This window comes from Herpailurus yagouaroundi, unplaced genomic scaffold (genome assembly GCF_014898765.1).
Source record: "Herpailurus yagouaroundi ecotype Mexico unplaced genomic scaffold, PumYag 188, whole genome shotgun sequence".
In the NCBI taxonomy this organism is placed as follows: domain Eukaryota; kingdom Metazoa; phylum Chordata; class Mammalia; order Carnivora; family Felidae; genus Herpailurus; species Herpailurus yagouaroundi.
In genome coordinates, this window is record NW_024412419.1 from 10,033,205 (window position 1) to 10,051,320 (window position 18,116).

Consider the following 18,116-nt stretch of genomic DNA (forward strand, 5'->3'; position numbering starts at 1 on the left):
CCCATCTGAATGTCACCGAACATTTACTGGATTCTGATTTCATGTTCATCAAGTAATTTCCTGATTAAAAATATATATTCACAGTGGGTGATCTTAACCTAGAGCCCATGGTTGGACTTCAGATCACTCTTAAATGCTATGCAATTCTGTGCAAATGTTCGTTTGATTTTGGTAAAGGAAGGTCACCATGTTTTATTAAACCCCCAAAGACACTGATGACACCATAAAGGGTAAACTTCCTTGCCCTACAGAGAGAGACAGTGTCCACACAAGAATATCAACAGCAGTTATGTTCTCCTCCTTACCTTACCCCCCCTAAAGCTAGATAACCTACATGTGATTTTCTTTCTTCTCTTCATCTCTTTCTTAAGTTTGGACTTCCCTTCCATTACTTTACAATCCACACCAGAGTCTTCTTTCCCCTTGTTGCTACAACTCTGTACTGGTAGCCGCTTCAAACTCTAAAGGCTCCCACAATTTGCATTCCCCCCTTCCCTGGGGGTTATGTGCCCATATTCTCCATCTTGAAGGTCAACATGACACTCATACTTCCTTCACAAGATGGAAATGCATTATGTAAGATCAGGGCGTATGATTGAGATGTTGACATTTCTTAACCTGTGCCAAGCCCTCCTCAGAAAACAGAACGTATGGACTTTGGACTCTGTATTTTTTAGTAAATAATTGTTGAATACCGAATCGGTATTAGGCAAATCCATATGTTGTCTCATTTCATTCTCTCAGAAGGAGCAAGAGTCACTTCTTATAAATGAAGACAGAGGTAAGTCTCATAGAAGATCCCCAGATACAGAGAAACTTGCTTGGATCTATTTCAGTTAACATTATTTTTTTTTTTATTAAAAGCAAGACACTGCATGAGGAAACCGATAGCATTATTACATTAAGTCCTCAAAACAGCCCTTAAAACTGGGATTGTTGTTCTTATTACAAATGAGGAGCAAGATGAGCTGAGAGAGTAAAGAACTTGATTAAGCCTCAAGAGACAATGGCGGAGTGAGAATTCAAGCCAAGCTCGTTGTGATTCTAAAACTTGTGCTCTTTTTACAAATGAAATCCTCTTGACTATTCAATTAACATTTTTTCCATTACTTACAATAGTTTGCCTCACATTTAAACATCACACTTTACACATTAAACTTTTGCACCTTCACATACAGAAACTGAACATACAGTCTAAAAATAAAGAACTAATAGAGACAAAATAGCCTGACTTTCAATCTAATACTCTTTCCATAATATAGTCACACTTTCCACCTAATGAGCAACTATTTCGAAGTATAATACACTTTGAAGAGTATTTTTATAATGCAGTCTGTGCAGTTTCAATGTTACTTTCGCTTTTTCTTAAGTAAAAACTATTGACATGATCTTTTTTTTTTCAGAGCACCTCTCAGCAAACCGTATTCCATACTGTTTCACATCCAGCTCTTCTCACAGATGTTTCTAGCAGTAAAAATAGCTGAAGAGAAAGAAGAGTAAGGATACAGCAAAACACTGAGATTGGAAATATGCTCTGTAATTTATTTTCAGTCTATGATTTTCTATTTACCAGTAGACATGCCAGAAAGATTGTGACCAAGTATTTGGAAAGCTTTTCCAAACATTCAGAGAAGTGGTTTTCTGAAATTATAATCATACACATGTAGAATCACAGGAGTACATTTCAAGACGTAACGGCCATGGAATTTACAAGCTCACGGAAAGGGAGGTGACTACTTTAACCCTTCCCTCATGAAAAGTGCTGTGTTAGGTTCCTATTGATGGCGTAACAAATCACCACACGTTTGGTGGCTTAAAACAACACACATTTATTAGTTTTCAGTTCGGTAGATCAGAAGTCTGACACAGTTCCCAAGGAGTGAAGATCTTGGTGGGCTAACATTCTGGATGGAGTTCTAGGGGGAGAATATCTTTCCTTGTTTTTTTTCCAGTTTCTGGAGGCCATTCACATTCCTTGGCTCCTGGCTGTATTCCTCCATTTTTAAAGCCAGCAACAGCAGATTGAATTAATCTCACGTCCTATCTCTATGTGGAAACATCTTCTGCCTCCATTTCTACTTTTAAGGAATGTGTGATACATGTGATCCATGCGGATAATTCAGAATAATCTCCCTATGTGAAGCTCAGGCAATCAGCAATTTTAATTCTACCTGAATCCTTCATTCCCTCTGCCATGAAACACAATATGTTTGGCTTCCAAAGGTAGGACATGGACCTCTTTGGGGGGCTATTAGTCTGCCCACAACATGCGCCAAGTAGTAATTTACTACTCATATCATAGAAATGTTCCCAATTCAGTCCAGTCTACCAGAAATGTCTGCTGAGTGGCAGCTGTGAAGAATTTTACTGAGGAGAGATGTTTCAACGAAAATAAACAAAGACTCTCTCTATGTTACTTATGTTCTGCTGGGACTATAGGAGAGGCAGACAAAAGTTTAATATGGAAATTAACACGGTATATTAGAAAGCAATAAATACTTACAGCAGGATTTATATTTTAAAAATAGAGTCTGTTGTGGCAGATTCAGAGCTAAGTGTGAGGTGGTCTGTTGAAATTTAAACAGGTCCATGTAGCCTTTTCAAGAAGGTAATGTTTGAACAAAAATTTGGCATTAAGGAAGTTGTCTATGTAAGTTTGTCAGGAGAGACTTTTGTGACAAGAATACAGAGGGACATCTGAAAATGAAAACAGCCTCTGGAAATCACTTGACCAGCTTTTGCTTGGTTCCCAGTTTCCCATTCAAATCATTGGGGCATCTGTGACTGATGAAGAACCTGGGGTTTGAGAGGGGGAAAAGATCTAGGGCTCCACCCAGAGCTGAAAGGGCAAAGGGGAAAGGAGAAAGGTCTCGGGAACCAGGAGCAGACACGTGACACCAGAGAGCGGGACCACAGGGAGCCAGATTTACCAAAGGACGATCATGGAGACAGCCAACTAAGGCACCATGACTGGCCTGGTCATGTCCCAGTTATGGCCAGGCATCTGGGCGGTCTTCCGGGAACACCAGGAAGAATCTAGACGTGATGAAACGCCACCTCCTCTTTTGCACTGCATTTTAATGAAAACCTATTATCTACCACTACCCTAGAATCTCTTCAACTCTCATCCCCATCCTTTCTGATCCGCTTCAAACTTTTCCCTTCCAAACCTGATGCGGTATTTCTGAAATTTAATTCTGCTAACATCTCTCACCATCTTAGAAAATGCCAGGGGCCCTGAATGGCTCTCCGTACTTAATATAAACTCCTCACTATCGCATTCAGAGGCCTCCACGATCTAACACCAATCAACAACTTCTACATTATCTCCACTAACGTTTCTATGCACTTTACTCTGTAGTTATTTCACGCTACGGGATTCCAAACTAAGCCACACTTTTCACCTATCTGTGGCTCTGTTCCTCTCATTTCCCCCATTTATCAAAGCACTTCTCTATTTCAAAGTCCATTTAAAATGTGATTTCTTCTGGGATATCACTTTTCATACCTCAGATAAAATTATCTCCAACCTCAGGATGTTTTTATCTCTATTATGACCGCACTTTGTCATGATAAGTACCTTCAAAGAAAGACCCATATTTTACTGATTTTTATATCTTTCTAATATCTAGCACAGATGTTAGAGAGTAAGCAATATGAGTTTTCTTTAAATAAAGGATTCAAAGGATAAATGCTGAGAAGAGGTAGAATATTTCCTTCATTGTAAATCTGATATCAGGAGTAATTAAAAAAAACAATAATGACACAATCATTCGAATGGTTATAATGTGACAAATCACTCAGTCAAGTGTTAAGCTGTGTTTTAATCTAAATTAATTTACATATGTTTTCAAGAAAATTAGTAAACTGTATTAAATACGTTTACTGAACTTTACACCTTTACAAATTCTTGTTTAGATAATCTGCTTTTGTTTACATTCTGCTATTTTATACATTTTTACTTAATTGCCAGAATTCTTTTAAGTATATTCATATCTTTCATGCCTTGAGATATTATTTCTCTTGTGAATTAAAGAATGAGTAGAAAGTTAAAACAAAACCATAACTGATTTCCAAATTTCATTGCCTTTGAATATATACCCAGAAGTGGAATTGCTTGAATATGGTAGCTCTATTTTTAATTTTTTGAGGAACCTCCATACTGTTTTTCATAATGATGGCACCAATGTTGAAAAAAATATATATACAAATCAGCCTTAAAAAAAAAAAAAAAGGAATTCTGCCATTTGCAACAACATGGATGAAAGTAGAGAGCACGAAGCTAAGTGAAATAAGCCAGAAGGAGAAAGACCAATATTGCATGACCTCACTTCTACCTGGAAGCAGGGAGTAGAAGGGCAGTTGCCAGGGATGGGGGGGAGGGAAATGAGGAAATATTGGTCAAAGGGCATATTGTTTTGGTTATGCGAGATGAATGAGTTCTGGAGATTCAATGGGCAGCATGGTGATGACAGTTAACAACAATGTCTTCCATCCTTGAGATTTTCAAAGAGGATAGACCTTCAAGTCCACACACACACACACACACACACACACACACACACACACACACAGAAATTGTACCTGTGCAGGCGAGGATACATTTTTTAGCTTGATTGTGGTGATTTTTTTCACAATGTACACATATATCAAAACGTCAAGCTGTGTAGCTTCAATATATACTATTTTTATGTCATAGATATTCCCAAAAAGGTTGTTAAAAAATACAATTGATAAAATAGCAGTTTTGTTTCTCTATAAACCAAAGAAAGATGATGAATGATAACTACTCCATCTTTTATATTCACCATCAGCAATCCTCTAATTTCTCTGCAGATTTGACATTATTAATTTATTTCAAAGACTGAGAAATTGCAGCTTAACAAATTAAAATAATGTCTAACTTCACACAGCTTCTAAGAAACAAAATAAGCTTCTAGCCAGTAGACTGATGTTTTGTTTCGCTTTGTTCTCCTCACTTCTCATCACAGAGCTTCCACGTTAGCAGGGCACACTGATGTGTAGATGTTCAGGATTTTCCCTAGTTCTTATCCTGATGAATTTCCCATGGTCACTTTGCTAACTATTTACAAGAATTTCCACGGACAGAGGGCTCATAAAAGCACATTTGAATGAATACAGTGATATAGACTAGTTACTAATTTGTGCTAGATGATCCTGTGAGATTGTTTTAAATTCCAAGAATGGTTATCATTAAGTATTTATTTGCAGTGAAATCTATTGTCGTACAATAGGATTCCATTAAGCATTGTTCACTTGGTAGTTTTATTTTGGATTAAAAATTTCAAAGATCTTTTGCTTATTTCATTGATAAAGTATGGATAGAAGGGAGAGGGAATAAGTACTTTAAAGATTATGTATTCAAGGTCCCTGAACGCAGATAGGGTCTCAAGGGGAGAAATGACCTGCCCAAGGTCAATGATCTTACCACTTGCCAGGCTGGGCCCAGAGCCAGTTGCCTTCTCCTTCCATGATTCATGGCTCCTTTCCCCCCCCTGTAGCCCTGCCAGAAACCAGTGACTTATCTAAACTAGTTTAATCCCTAGCAGTGATAGTTAATTCCCTTAATCACTTAAGTAAGTGTGCTGCAAATTCATGCTGGTTTACAAATCTTCTGCGAGCAGGGATTCTCAAACAAGTTCCCTGCCTGCGTCCAGTTTAGGGATTTGTGGTTCCTGCCTCTTCCTTTAATGACAGAATAAGAAATTAGCTTGAACTTTGAGTTATTTATAGTCAGAAACTCCACTCTTCTACACATTAATTATCAAGCCTATTTTTCCCTTGGTACGTTCTTTACTATGACATATCTGCAAAATGTTTTTTCCCTCCCCCTTTTGTTTTACTTACAAACGTTCATTAGCTATGCTTCCATTTTGTGACTTTTAAAGGTTTCTCCCTAAAAAATTGTTTATTTCGCACTGATCACTAATGTGTCATTTCACAGTTTAATTTGTTATTTAAGTATTCTTCACATGATAGAAGAGTCAAGAGTGTGCGCTCTGGGGGCAAACTCCCAGAATTTCTTTCGGGAATTCAGAATGTGCTAGCTAATGATGAGGCCATACTGAGTGAGTTGATTACTCTGTTCCGTTTCTCTCACAGTTGGAATGAATAGAGTATCTACCTTAAAGGGTTCTATAAGGATTAATGAGAAATCCACATATGGTGCTATGTGCCATGGCTGGTTTTCTGTAAGAATGTCATAATTTTATGATAATTATTATATTAAATAATTGAAATTGATGACTTAGACTTTTTCCAGAATTATCACTACCACTGCAGCTTTTAAGGAAAGATATTTAATCATGTGTGAAAGAATAATAATTGGATAGCAGTTTTAGTTATTACTGGAAGAAATTAATAAAGCGTCTTTAAATGTACAGGAAATGGGTAAATTTCAGCATGCAATCTTGACGAAGTAACTAGTATAGTATTTGTCCATCCACCATAAAAACTATAATATTGGGGGAACGCCTGGGTGGCTCATTCAGTTTAGCATCTGACTTTGGTTCAGGTCATGATCTCCTTGAAAAAAAAACATAATATACATGAGACAATGTCATTCATACCTCACAGACAGCATAGCGGTCTGATCCCCGAGAGAAGAGGAGCACACACATTGAGGCCCACCTTTGTCCAGGCTATCTGACCAGGGACACCTTACCTACTGTGACACAGGGAAGTAGAACCCAAAGTTAGAATTATGGGAAGACTGGAAGTCAGTCCAATTGGAGCTGAAGAGGCTGGGATTTGCAAAGGGTATGAGAGAAAAAAAAAGAGACCTGCACAGGGGAACCTTGACCCAAGAAGAGTAGAGGGAAAAACAAGGCTTTTTTTTTTTTTTTTTTTTTAGTTTTTTTTATTTTTGAGAGAGACAAAAAAAAAAAAAAAATTGTTATCCCAAGAGGAAAAGAAGGAAAGAAAAGTTCAGAAAAAATATTTGAAGAAATAATTCTAAAAGTTATTCAATATATGATAGACTATTAATTTGAATTACTTGTGGGCTGGCATTGGCAGTCACAGAGGAGGGAAGTATCACGTGTAGACAAGAGTGCTCGTCTGTGGGACCTGCCAGACCAGACTCGGGAGAAATTGGAAGGCTTTGGACCAGTAGACCTCTCATGACAGACTCAGTGCACGTGAGGCGGTGACAGAGCAGATCTCCTTCAGGCTTCTTTGAGCCAATAGTGTGGGGTCCTGCAGCCAGACTTTTGGGCCCTTCCCGTTTCGAAGGAAATATCTGGGTAGAGATGGGATTCAGATAAGGAGTAGTTCTCAGCAACTATAGGTTCCAGACCCTGACGTAGACATTTTAAAAAGGCAACAGAATGGAGAAAAGGTGCTTTGTAAAAAAGTGGTTGAACAGAAGGGAAATTCTTTTTTTTTTTTTTTTTTTTTTTTATTTCTCATGAAAACCCAGTTATTGTTAATGAGATCAACACTGAATTAACAGGTGCAAGTCTGGTGGGTATGTGTTTGTGTCACCCAGGCGTATCAGCACATTGGCTTACATAAAGAAAATTAAGAGCCATAGAGGATAGAACTCTTCATATCCCCCTCTTCTTTAAAAAGAAAAAAAGAAAGAAAGAAACTCCATTATTTTTAATGTGAGGCTCTCACCTATTCAAAGTCTACAAAAAGGCAAATGGCCAACCAGTGCCTTTCTGCCTGTATGGAAGCGTTTTCTCTATTTTTTAGATTTGGCAGTAATTTATTTTTTTATGTTTATTTATCTATTTTGAGGAAGAGAGTAAGCAGGAGGTGGGGGGTGGGGGGAAGAGAGAGAGAGAATCCCAAGCAACTCTGTGCTGTCTGCGCAGAACCTGATGCAGGGCTCGATCCCATGAACCAGGAGATCAAGAGCTGAGCCTAAATGAAAACTCCAGCACTTACCCAACTAGGCCACCCAGGTGCCCCTACCTTTGGCAGTAATTTATGACAGTAATAGTTGTGTAGCTAATGAAAATTTCCCTTTCGGTTCTTGCCACAGTCCCCAACAGAGAAAATACTACATTGACTAGGGTCTAGGATCTTATTACGCCATTCCCCGATGTGCCCACAAAAAAGAATGAATGCTGACAGTTAAGGTTTTGTTTTCCTAAGTTACATTGTCCCTTGATATTAACAAGACGTGGCAGTACTCAGGTTTGGCTGATAAGCCCAAATGACTTGTTGTTACTCTCATTATGGAATGTGACATAATAATATATGGTTATCAAGCTTAATCAGATACGAATACCTAACACCTTCAATACCTGGCTGATACAAGAGCAAACATTACCGTTCTGGGCACTACCATTCAGTCAAGATAGTTTTTGGTCCTTTAGTCCATCTTACTATTGACCTGCTCTTTCTCCAGAGTAACCATTGCTGAAAGTGCCCTTTGTACCCTCTCACCCCTGCAAACCCCACCATAGGGCGTGCCTACGTGTGTGTAACACGGGTGGGTAAAAGCAAGGAGAAGGAATAGTAAAATGTGATTGGTTTTTAAGCTAAGTGACGTGTGAACCCTTAAGTGTCCTAAGGATTTTTATAAACTTAAATTGTTGATATTCATTTAGCCAATATATAGAACCAAAACACACACACATAAATCTGCCTCTTTTAAGTGACTGTGAAAATGCATTAAGGATTGACTGAAGTCAAACTTGTCTTTCACTTCCCGCTTAAAACTGTTTTCCCAGAATATCACACAGACTTTTGACTTTTAATAAACTTTCTCCGCCCCCCCTCACTCACACTCTCTCTCAAAAATAAAACTAAAAAACCATAAAAATAAATGTTTCCCTGCCCCTCCCCCACTCACAAAAATAAAATTAAAAAAAAAACTTAAAAAGAAATAAAGAAATAAGTTTTCCCCAAATCTTTTTTTTTAATTTCATAAATATTCTGAATATAGATTACGCTTTGCACGCAACCAAAAATCCTTACGTGTCTCCTTAGAGACAACATTTAAACTGGATCTTTTGGTAAAACAAGATAATGGAGCATCCCTGTTTCAGAGAGCTGCATCTATTTTCATTTTTTTTTTTAATGTTTATTTTTGAGACAGAGAGAGACAGAGCATGAGCAGGGAAGGGGCAGAGAGAGGGAGACACAGAATGTGAAGCAGGCTCCAGGCTCTGAGCTGCCAGCACAGAGCCTGATGCGGGGCTCAAACTCGTGAACTGTGAGATCATGACCTGAGCCGAAGTCGGATGCTTAACCGTCGGAGCCACCCAGGCGCCCCTCTATTTTCATTTTTGTTGGTGATCAATTTTTCATGAAATGTCTCTTGTTCTACGTTCGGAATCACCTTCTCTCCCACCTTCCTTCTTTTCATCTCATCATATTCTTCTATTTAAACAGAATCCACTTACTGAGATTACTCAGGGTCACACAGAGGCACATCCTGAGCACAAAGAGTGAGGCGTCAGAGTCACATTCATCAGAGGCCTGCTTTGGGGACTGTAGGGGGAATGTGTTATTTACGATATTCACATTGTGAACATTTCATTTTATCTCAGAACAGGCAACATAGGCTCTACCCTTAGACTTCCACTCACTGACCATATAAATTTTAACTTATTTGACTTATCTGCATCTTGGGTTCTTCTGTCAGAGAGAAGATGTCTCGGGGTGCCTGGGTGGTTCAGTCAGCAGAGCATGTGGCTCTTGACCTTGGGGTCATGAGTTCAAGCCCCAGGTTGGGGGTAGAGCTTCCATGTAAACAAAAAAAAGTGGGGAAACAAAAATAAAGGCATGATGCCCAGTTCACAGGATCTTATGATGTCCATTTAGCTTGGTTAGAAAAGCTAAACAAGGGGCGCCTGGGTGGCGCAGTCGGTTAGGCATCCGACTTCAGCCAGGTCACGATCTCGCGGTCCGTGAGTTCGAGCCCCGCGTCGGGCTCTGGACTGATGGCTCAGAGCCTGGAGCCTGTTTCCGATTCTGTGTCTCCCTCTCTCTCTGCCCCTCCCCCGTTCATGCTCTGTCTCTCTCTGTCCCAAAAATAAATAAACGTTGAAAAAAAATTATAAAAAAAAAAAAAAGCTAAACAATTATTTTAAAAGATTCTTATTTCATAGGTTTCAAATGTTAAATGACTGCTCTAAATCATTCATAAATTTTGAAAACATCTCACAAAGTTCAAGCTTTGACACCAGGATACCATGGAACCTGAGGAATCTGATTTCAAACAGGTGAATCCATGTGATGGTGCATATATTCATAAATAAGTCTACATATCATAGTAATTTCTTTGATCAGGACACAGATTATTAATGCCAATTAGTAACAATTGAACCTTGTTGGGTATTATCTGTTAGGTAGAAAAAACAACAGAATTGTTCAGTTATTTAGCCTAGCCTTCATGTAGAAATACATCTCTAATGTTTTTCAGCTTCTTAGACTGAGACGTAGTGACTAAAGTTTTGTGTTTTGCAAAGAGTGTCTGCCTTTGTTATCACATTTGAGCTCACAAACACCTACGATTTAGTAGAAAGCATCACCAGCATTATTTAAGTCATGTGTCCAACAAACACAGCAAAAGTGTTCTCAAGGCAGAACTTGACATCAGGACATTTGAATCTACATCCTACGTTTCTAACAACACATTGTGTTGCCTATTTACATAAAACCAACATAAGTCCCAATAATGCCCACTAAACTAGAGACTCAGGAGAACAGTGATGCTAATCCATGATAGCGGCTTTAGCTAAGGGAAGGAAAACTTTACACGTATTGAACACATTATGTATATATTATTATTTTGTTCACTTCTCCACCCCCCAGCAAAAAAAAAAAAAAAAAAAAAAATTGGGTGGTATTATTTCCTTATCAGGGAATTGAATCTCGAAAAATTTCACATAACGTAAGATTCCAAAAGTTTCTAGAAAAGGCTCAAGCCTGGGTTTGCTCCTAGGTTTGGGTGATTACCAAACCTGTTATTTCCATTTCATAGTATCTATTCTTTCAACCCAGATAGTCAAAAATAATTTTAAAAATGGACATATTAATATTTATGCATATTCTACTTATTTTACTTCCTCTCCAGAGAAAGTGTTTCAATCTCAGTTCTTCCAGACTAAGATATATTCATTTTAAGACAGTTATCTTTCATAAAATAAGCTGTATGATGTCTAACAGAGCTTGTCATTCCTGTATTTATAAATCCTTATCAATATATGTAAAAGTCTAAACTGGAAGTCTGAAGAACTTAAGAATCATGTTCTTTCCTTCATTAAAGAATAACGCAGGAATTTGGACACTTAGTGAGATTCTACATATTAGAATGATTTGGGCACTCAGTGATTTCTACATATTAGAAGTCAAATTAGTTCCTAGATGAAAATGAAAACTCAAGAATGACCTCTGATCAAATGCTTGAATTTTCACTGTTGAATATGGTAATAATTTATTAAGATATGGGAACCAAGGTCACAATAACCTCCCTTTAAGTATAACCATAATAACTTGCGTTTGGTTATAGAAGTGTAAGGTAATATTTGACCCACTCTTACACATTTATACACGTTATGAAGTTTGAACTACTCTGACCCTCTTAAACAAATGGTCCATTACTGAGTGCAGTGTTTGGAAAACGTTTTTGAAATGCACACATCATCACAAATTTGGAAGGCCAATACTGAGAAAGAGAGAGAAGATAATAGAGTCGTAACATCTTTGAGGGTGAAGACTCCACAGAAAGGCTATACTTAGTTGGATAATTTCATTTGGCTGCAGAGATAGAAAAGAACCATGAAATGTACCATCCCAATTTCTTGTTTCTTATGGGAAAGTATTCTTTAAAGTATTATTACCACAGTGTTGACCTGTTCTCTCCTGTCTTTTTTCTTGCCTACAATGGAATCAGAGTGATTAAGGAACTGGGCATGAATGGGAATTTCTGAGTCTCATTGTTATACTGAAGGTAAACTTTACATGTGATGACCCTAAGTGAAGGAAACATCTCTGAGGTCACTGAAATAACTTTGCCCTGGTTTTTTACTCAGCTCATCACAAAAGTTTATCACTTACATGTAGTGAGTAGATCCTCTGACAATTTCAGTGCTTCTCTTTCTGCCAGATGCCTACAGGAGAAATGTGTATATTGAAGATTCAATTATTTGAACATACTTTAGACTATGTCATTTCTATGAACTTTTGGCAACAACTCGTCTTTTTTTTTTAATGTCTATTTTTGAGGGGCACCCCACCTCTGCTTGTGCTCTGTCTCTCTCTTTCAAAAATGAATAAACATAAAAAAATTAATGTTTATTTTTGAGAGGGGGGGCATAAATGGGGAGGGGCAGAAAGAGGGAGACACAGAATCAGAACAGGCTCCAGGCTCTGAGCTGTCAGCACAGAGTCTGATGTGGGGCTCGAACTCATGAACCACGAGATCAAGACCTGAGCTGAAGCAGGAGGCTTAACTGAGTCACCCATGCTCCCCTAAAACTTACTTTTTTCTTGTTGAGACTTTACTTTTAAAGGAAATTTTTAGTTTCACAGCAAAATTGAGAGAAAGGAAGACATTTCCCTCATATGCCCTTCAAGATTGTGTTGGCTAGTCTTGGGCTTTTCCTCTCCATTTAAACTTACAATCAGTTTGTCAATGATTTTGACTGGGATTCCATTGAATGTATAGATCAAATTGGGGGGAAAAAACTAACATTTTGACAATACTGAGTCTTTTTTTTTCTTCAAAAAAATTTTTTTTAAGTTTCTTTATTTGAGAGAGAGAGAGAGAGAGAGAGAGAGAGAGAGAGAGAGAGAGAGAGAGAGAAGGAGAGGGACAGAGAGAGCAGGAGGAAGAGGGAACCCCAAGCAGGCTCTGCACTGCCAGCACAGACCCCAAGGCAGGGTTTGGACTCACAAACCATGAAACCATGAACTGAGCCAAAACCAAGAGTCAGATGCTTAACTGGCTGAGCCATCCAGGCGCCCCGAGTCTTTGTATCTATTAACTCGGAATACCTTTTTATTCAGTTCTTTGACTTAATCAGAGTTTTCTAGTTTCTTCATATGAATCTTGTTAGATTTATACCTCTAGTTTCTTCATATAAATATTTGTTAGATTTATACCCTTAAGTATTTCATTGGGGGGGGTGCTATTATAAATGGTATTGTACTTTTAATTTCAAATTCCAGCTGTTCATTGCTGGTATATAGGAAAGTGACTGAATTTTATATCTTAACCTTGTATCCTGAAGCCTTGCTACAATTGCTTATTAGTTACAAGAGGTTTTTTTTTTTTAATTATTTCAGCATTTCTACATATGATTATGTCACTTATAAACAAAAAGTCTTATTTCTCCTGTTCTGATCTATATGCCTTTTATTTTCATTTCAAACGCATAAGGTCTCAGTTTTATTTTACACGTTACTTTACTAAAATAGACTTGAAAACACGATCCTATTAAGCAACATACAAATGAAAAAAAATAAAATAAAACCATGCACGCATGTGGAAATAAAGATTTAAAGACTTGTTACAAGATTTAAATCCACACAATTATCAAATTAAATTTAATTCAATGAGATGATCATGGTCATAAAGCAGAACGCTTACGATACACTTAGGAAGGAGTTTGCACAGTGAACAAACTGAAGATTGAAATAAAATAACTACAGCCTACTACTTTTTGGGTCTTCCAAGATGCCAAGCAGTGTCACAAGATGTTGGAAAAAAATTACAGAAAATACATGAGTTTTTGGCATGGTGCAGGAGAATAAAGTCCTCAGCGTGTGTTTGGCAGAAATAGAGAAAGTAATATTTCATAAGAGCAAGTAGGTTAAGTTGAACAGAATGGGTACATGGTCCTCTAAGATGGGGAGATTTCTGTAGATCATCCTCGATCTGTTAAATTACATCTTTCCAGGCAGACAGACAAGTACAGAAGCTGCCGAGGTAATTTTATTCACACAAAAATGTGGACGCTACCCTGCCTAACAGATGAGTAAGTCAATACGTAACTGAAATGAATAGTAGCTAATAACAGAGGACTGTGTCATAGAAGCATCCAGGACAGTGCAGCCACCAAGAAATTTCTGGGAAGCAATTTAAACTAAGAAGCAAGTTCTAGCTTTTAAACTAGAACTTGGGCTATGGGCAGAATTTGTATAGTCTGTGAGGGGACCAAGGACACACCTTACTTTATGTGGAATTCAAGAAGTAAAACAAACTTGACGATTCAGCAAAATCGATACGTAGAGAAAAGTGGCCTGAGGCAGCTTTTCTATTGTCACAATTATTCTTTTATTTACCTAAAAATATTCATCTCATTAGCAACATGAGCTAATGTTAGTGTGTGAACATATCATCAATGTGTCCAAATTTCAAATTTCTTGACTTTCTTAGCATGAATCCGACCTCTTGCAATGATCTCAGGTTGATAACTATTTTTAATATTTAGAATATTATTTAATTGTATAGAAATGGTAGGAAAAATATAAATAGAACATTAACTCATGATTTTGAGCATACTTTTGGGGGGGCTTAATTAGTTCAACTGGAGAGTATTTATTTAGTACAACTTCCATTAATGCAAGATAGGGAAGGGAAGCTAACAGTAGGTAAGATCCAGTTCCGCCTAATTTGCCATGAATTGAATGCACAGTTTGGGTATTATTGAAATACCCCAGATATCATTTCCTTTATGATGGGGGGGCATAAAACTTGAAACATATAATATAATCTGAGAGATTAAATCTCTAGCTTTCTAAATACAATGTATTCTAACTCGCACACTATCTTTGACGACTAACAGCTAACTTAATAGAATGTACCATAGGAAACATACATTCTGACTAGCGTTCTAAGATGTAGTTTGACACAAGGAAACACATAGCTCTCTCTGAAGGGAGAATTAATCCATAAACAGGATTGCACACATCCTTTTCAGAAATGAGTAAGTTTCAAACTTTATTTAGTAGTAATCCCCCAGCATTTTTCATAGGTTGTATGAGGTAAAGACTGTAAATTCCATAGAAAAGTAAGAGGCTAGAATAACAGATGAAGATTCAGAAGCATCGTGCAAACTTTAAAGTGAGAACAAGAAATATTAATGTTTTACAAACTATAAAATAAATTCTTTTTTTTTTTTGCACAGGACATCACTTGTAACTTGTCTCAAATACCTAATAAAGAACTTAAACTGTTAACCAAATTCCCTTTCAATGAAAGTTTGCAAAGAAAATATAATATGAACATTTAAAGTGTTCATATTAGATATAATAAACACATCAATACTTGGTTCTTATAAAGCAGTAAAATGTTAAATATTCTCTATATTTTATGCTCTAGAAAGCTACAAATGTTTGGCTTATTTACTTATAAAAATGCCTTGAGGCCAACATCTCACTTTATGCAGTAACTGCTTCCCTTAAATTTTCTGAAATATAAGAATTTTCTTTTTCACATTTCCTATTTGCTGCATCCCTGTATGATATCATCTCTCTCCAACACTCATGACACTCTGCCATTTAATAAAACCTTTATTTTCATTCTGTTTGTGACTAATTAAAAACAAAAAAAAATCTTCCCTGCGGCACCTGCTGGCTAAGTTGGTTAAGCATCTGACATTGGCTTGGGTCATGATCTCATAGATCATGAGTTCGAGCCCCACATTGGGCACTGCAGTCAGCCTGAAGCCTGCTTGGGATCCTCTGTCTCTGTCTCTCTCTCTCTCTCTCTGTCCCTCCTCTGCTTATGCTCTCTCTCTCAAAAATAAACATTAAAAAAAAAAAATCTTCCTTCCTTTACCTACTCCCACCAAAAAGTGTAGAAAATAGCTCCCAATGAACCAAAGGAAGATCAAGAAGCAGTAAGTCAACAAATAAAGCCCAACAAAAGGAGTGGGGGGTTGAATTTGTGGTCCGGTGGGGTTTATATTAGCAAACTTCATTGATACTCTGTTCAGGCATTGGAGAAAGTAAACTCTTAAAAAGAAAGAAATCATGGGGCGCCTGGCTGGCTCAGTCAGTTAAGCGTCTCTTGATTTTGGCTGAGGGCATGATCTCATGGTTCGTGAGTTCGAGCCCCGTGTCGGGATTTTGTGAACCCCTGCTTGTGATTCTCTCTCTCCTTCTGCTGTTCCCCTAGCTCCCCTACTCATGCTCCCTCTCTCTCTCAAAATAAATAAACATTAAAAAATTAAATAAGTCATTAGACTATATATGGAAAGACTATAATAATTGACTCATATTATATAAAAACACCTTTACAAGAAACAAAAGAAAAATGTAAGATGTGTTTTGCTTGCAGAAATATGGCACTGGTGCAATTTGTAGCCACACTCTTCACTCTTTGCTAAGACATAACTGCGTGCACAGGTTTAAAGAGCAATTGCCCGGAGCTCAAACTAAACAAAAGGAATGTGGCCCCTAGAGACTGAACTGAATAATAATCATATAACTTGGTGTTTTCGTCAATTAAGTTAATAGGATTGAATGTTGTCTGTTACAAACCCTATTTTCAGATCTCTAGGCAAGTCTACCAATGACAGACACAACCGATCCTTTATAAAGCTTTCCCATTTTGTCAAATCGTTTTTTTTTTTTTTTAACGTCTATTTCTGAGACAGACCGAGTGTGAGTGGGGGAGGGGCAGAGGAGAAAGGGAGACAGAATCTCAAACTGGCTCCAGGCTCTGAGTTGTCAGCGCAGAGCCCGGTGCGGAGCTTAAACTAGGCAATGGTGAGATCATGACCTAGGCTGAAGTCAGATGCTTAACCGACTGAGCCACCCAAGTGCCCCTGTCATATCTGTTTCTTTTACTGAATCATCGTTACACAAAGATGAATATCCATGCTTCTTAGTGAAATGAAGACAGAGTTTGAAGTTACTTCTATATTATTGGTAATGAGTTTCTTGTTACTTCAACACAGGTGTCAATTTATTCTGAAATACCTTGATCACAAAATCAAAGTCCTTTGATTCCTTAATCGTGTCCTTAACCACAAAATGAGGAGTCGGATTTGTGAAAACAGCTCTGGCTTAAAAATAAAACAAAACAAAGAAAAAGGAGCAAGTTTTTATTTTTCTCGCAACACGGAAAAGATGCAAGAAATCTTGTCATAATGCAAAAAGATCAAAATTTACTTGAGCTAATGTATTTTTGATTTATAAAGCATCGTCTCCCTAAGTAATGACGTTTTTTTATAGTACACAGAAGAGTATTAAGTAAGCCAGCCAGGGCATATGCACACATCATTCAGTTCCAGTACTGTGATATCTGCTCTGAATATTGCAAAGATTTCCTTGGAGATAAACATAGTCCCTGCGTTCAGAGTGTTTCTGGTCTGGTGCAACAGAAAGAAGAGTTTCAGATGCTGTCATAAAGTACAGAATACTGCAGGGGATCTGATGAAGGACCTCTAAGCACCACTTACTAATCAGAGGTTTTCCTGTGACACCTTATGCCTGAGGTGGATCCTGAATAGACGTGTATTAGTTTCCTACCCCTGCCTACCAAATTACCCTCACGTTTAGCATCTGGAAACAACACACAGCTATTAGCTCACAACTACTATCTCATCAACTCATCCTGGTTTGCCCAAGACTTTGCCAGGTTTTAAAACTGGAAGGCCCACGTCCCAGGAAACTTCTCGCCCCCGGCAAACCAGGATGAATGATTGCCCTACTCACAGGGTTTCAATTAAGACATTGATGGGGGGCGGGGGTGGCAAAGTCACTCTAGGCTCTACTGGGGTAAGATCTGCATCCAAACACCCTTACCCATTGTTGGCAGGACCCGGCTCCGTGGAGGCTATCAGCCTGAGGGCCTCAGTTCCCACAGGCCTTCGGCCAGAGGCTGCCCTGAGCTCTTGCCCTCATTCACCCTCTCCATCAGAGCCCTCACCTAGGAAGAGCCAGGGAGAGAATGCCTGCAAGATGAAACCACCATCCTTGGTAACCTAACCAGGAAGACGCATTCTGCCATTTTTGCCAAATTCTATCTTCTAGAAGCACGTCTAACTGGATCCAGTTCAACTTTAAGGCAAGGGGAATAAACAAGGGTGGGACCACTAAGAATTGAAGATCGCTGGGAACCATAAGAAAACTTCCAAATAAATAAATAAATAAATAAATAAATAAATAAATAAATAAATAAA

At 38.0% G+C, this 18,116-nt stretch overlaps 1 long non-coding RNA gene across 2 annotated transcripts in view; it reads right to left on the reverse strand.

Moving 5' to 3' along the window:
• The window catches only part of LOC121044116 (uncharacterized), a 144,171-nt gene extending 126,289 nt beyond the window's left edge, over positions 1-17,882 (reverse strand). For both annotated transcript variants that reach the window (XR_005797138.1, XR_005797137.1), the window contains exons 1-2: positions 17,740-17,882; positions 12,040-12,092 (exon numbers count right to left, since the gene is read on the reverse strand). This is a non-coding gene — a long non-coding RNA (uncharacterized LOC121044116). The remainder of the gene's footprint in view (positions 1-12,039; positions 12,093-17,739) is intronic.
• Positions 17,883-18,116: the final 234 nt, after the last annotated feature.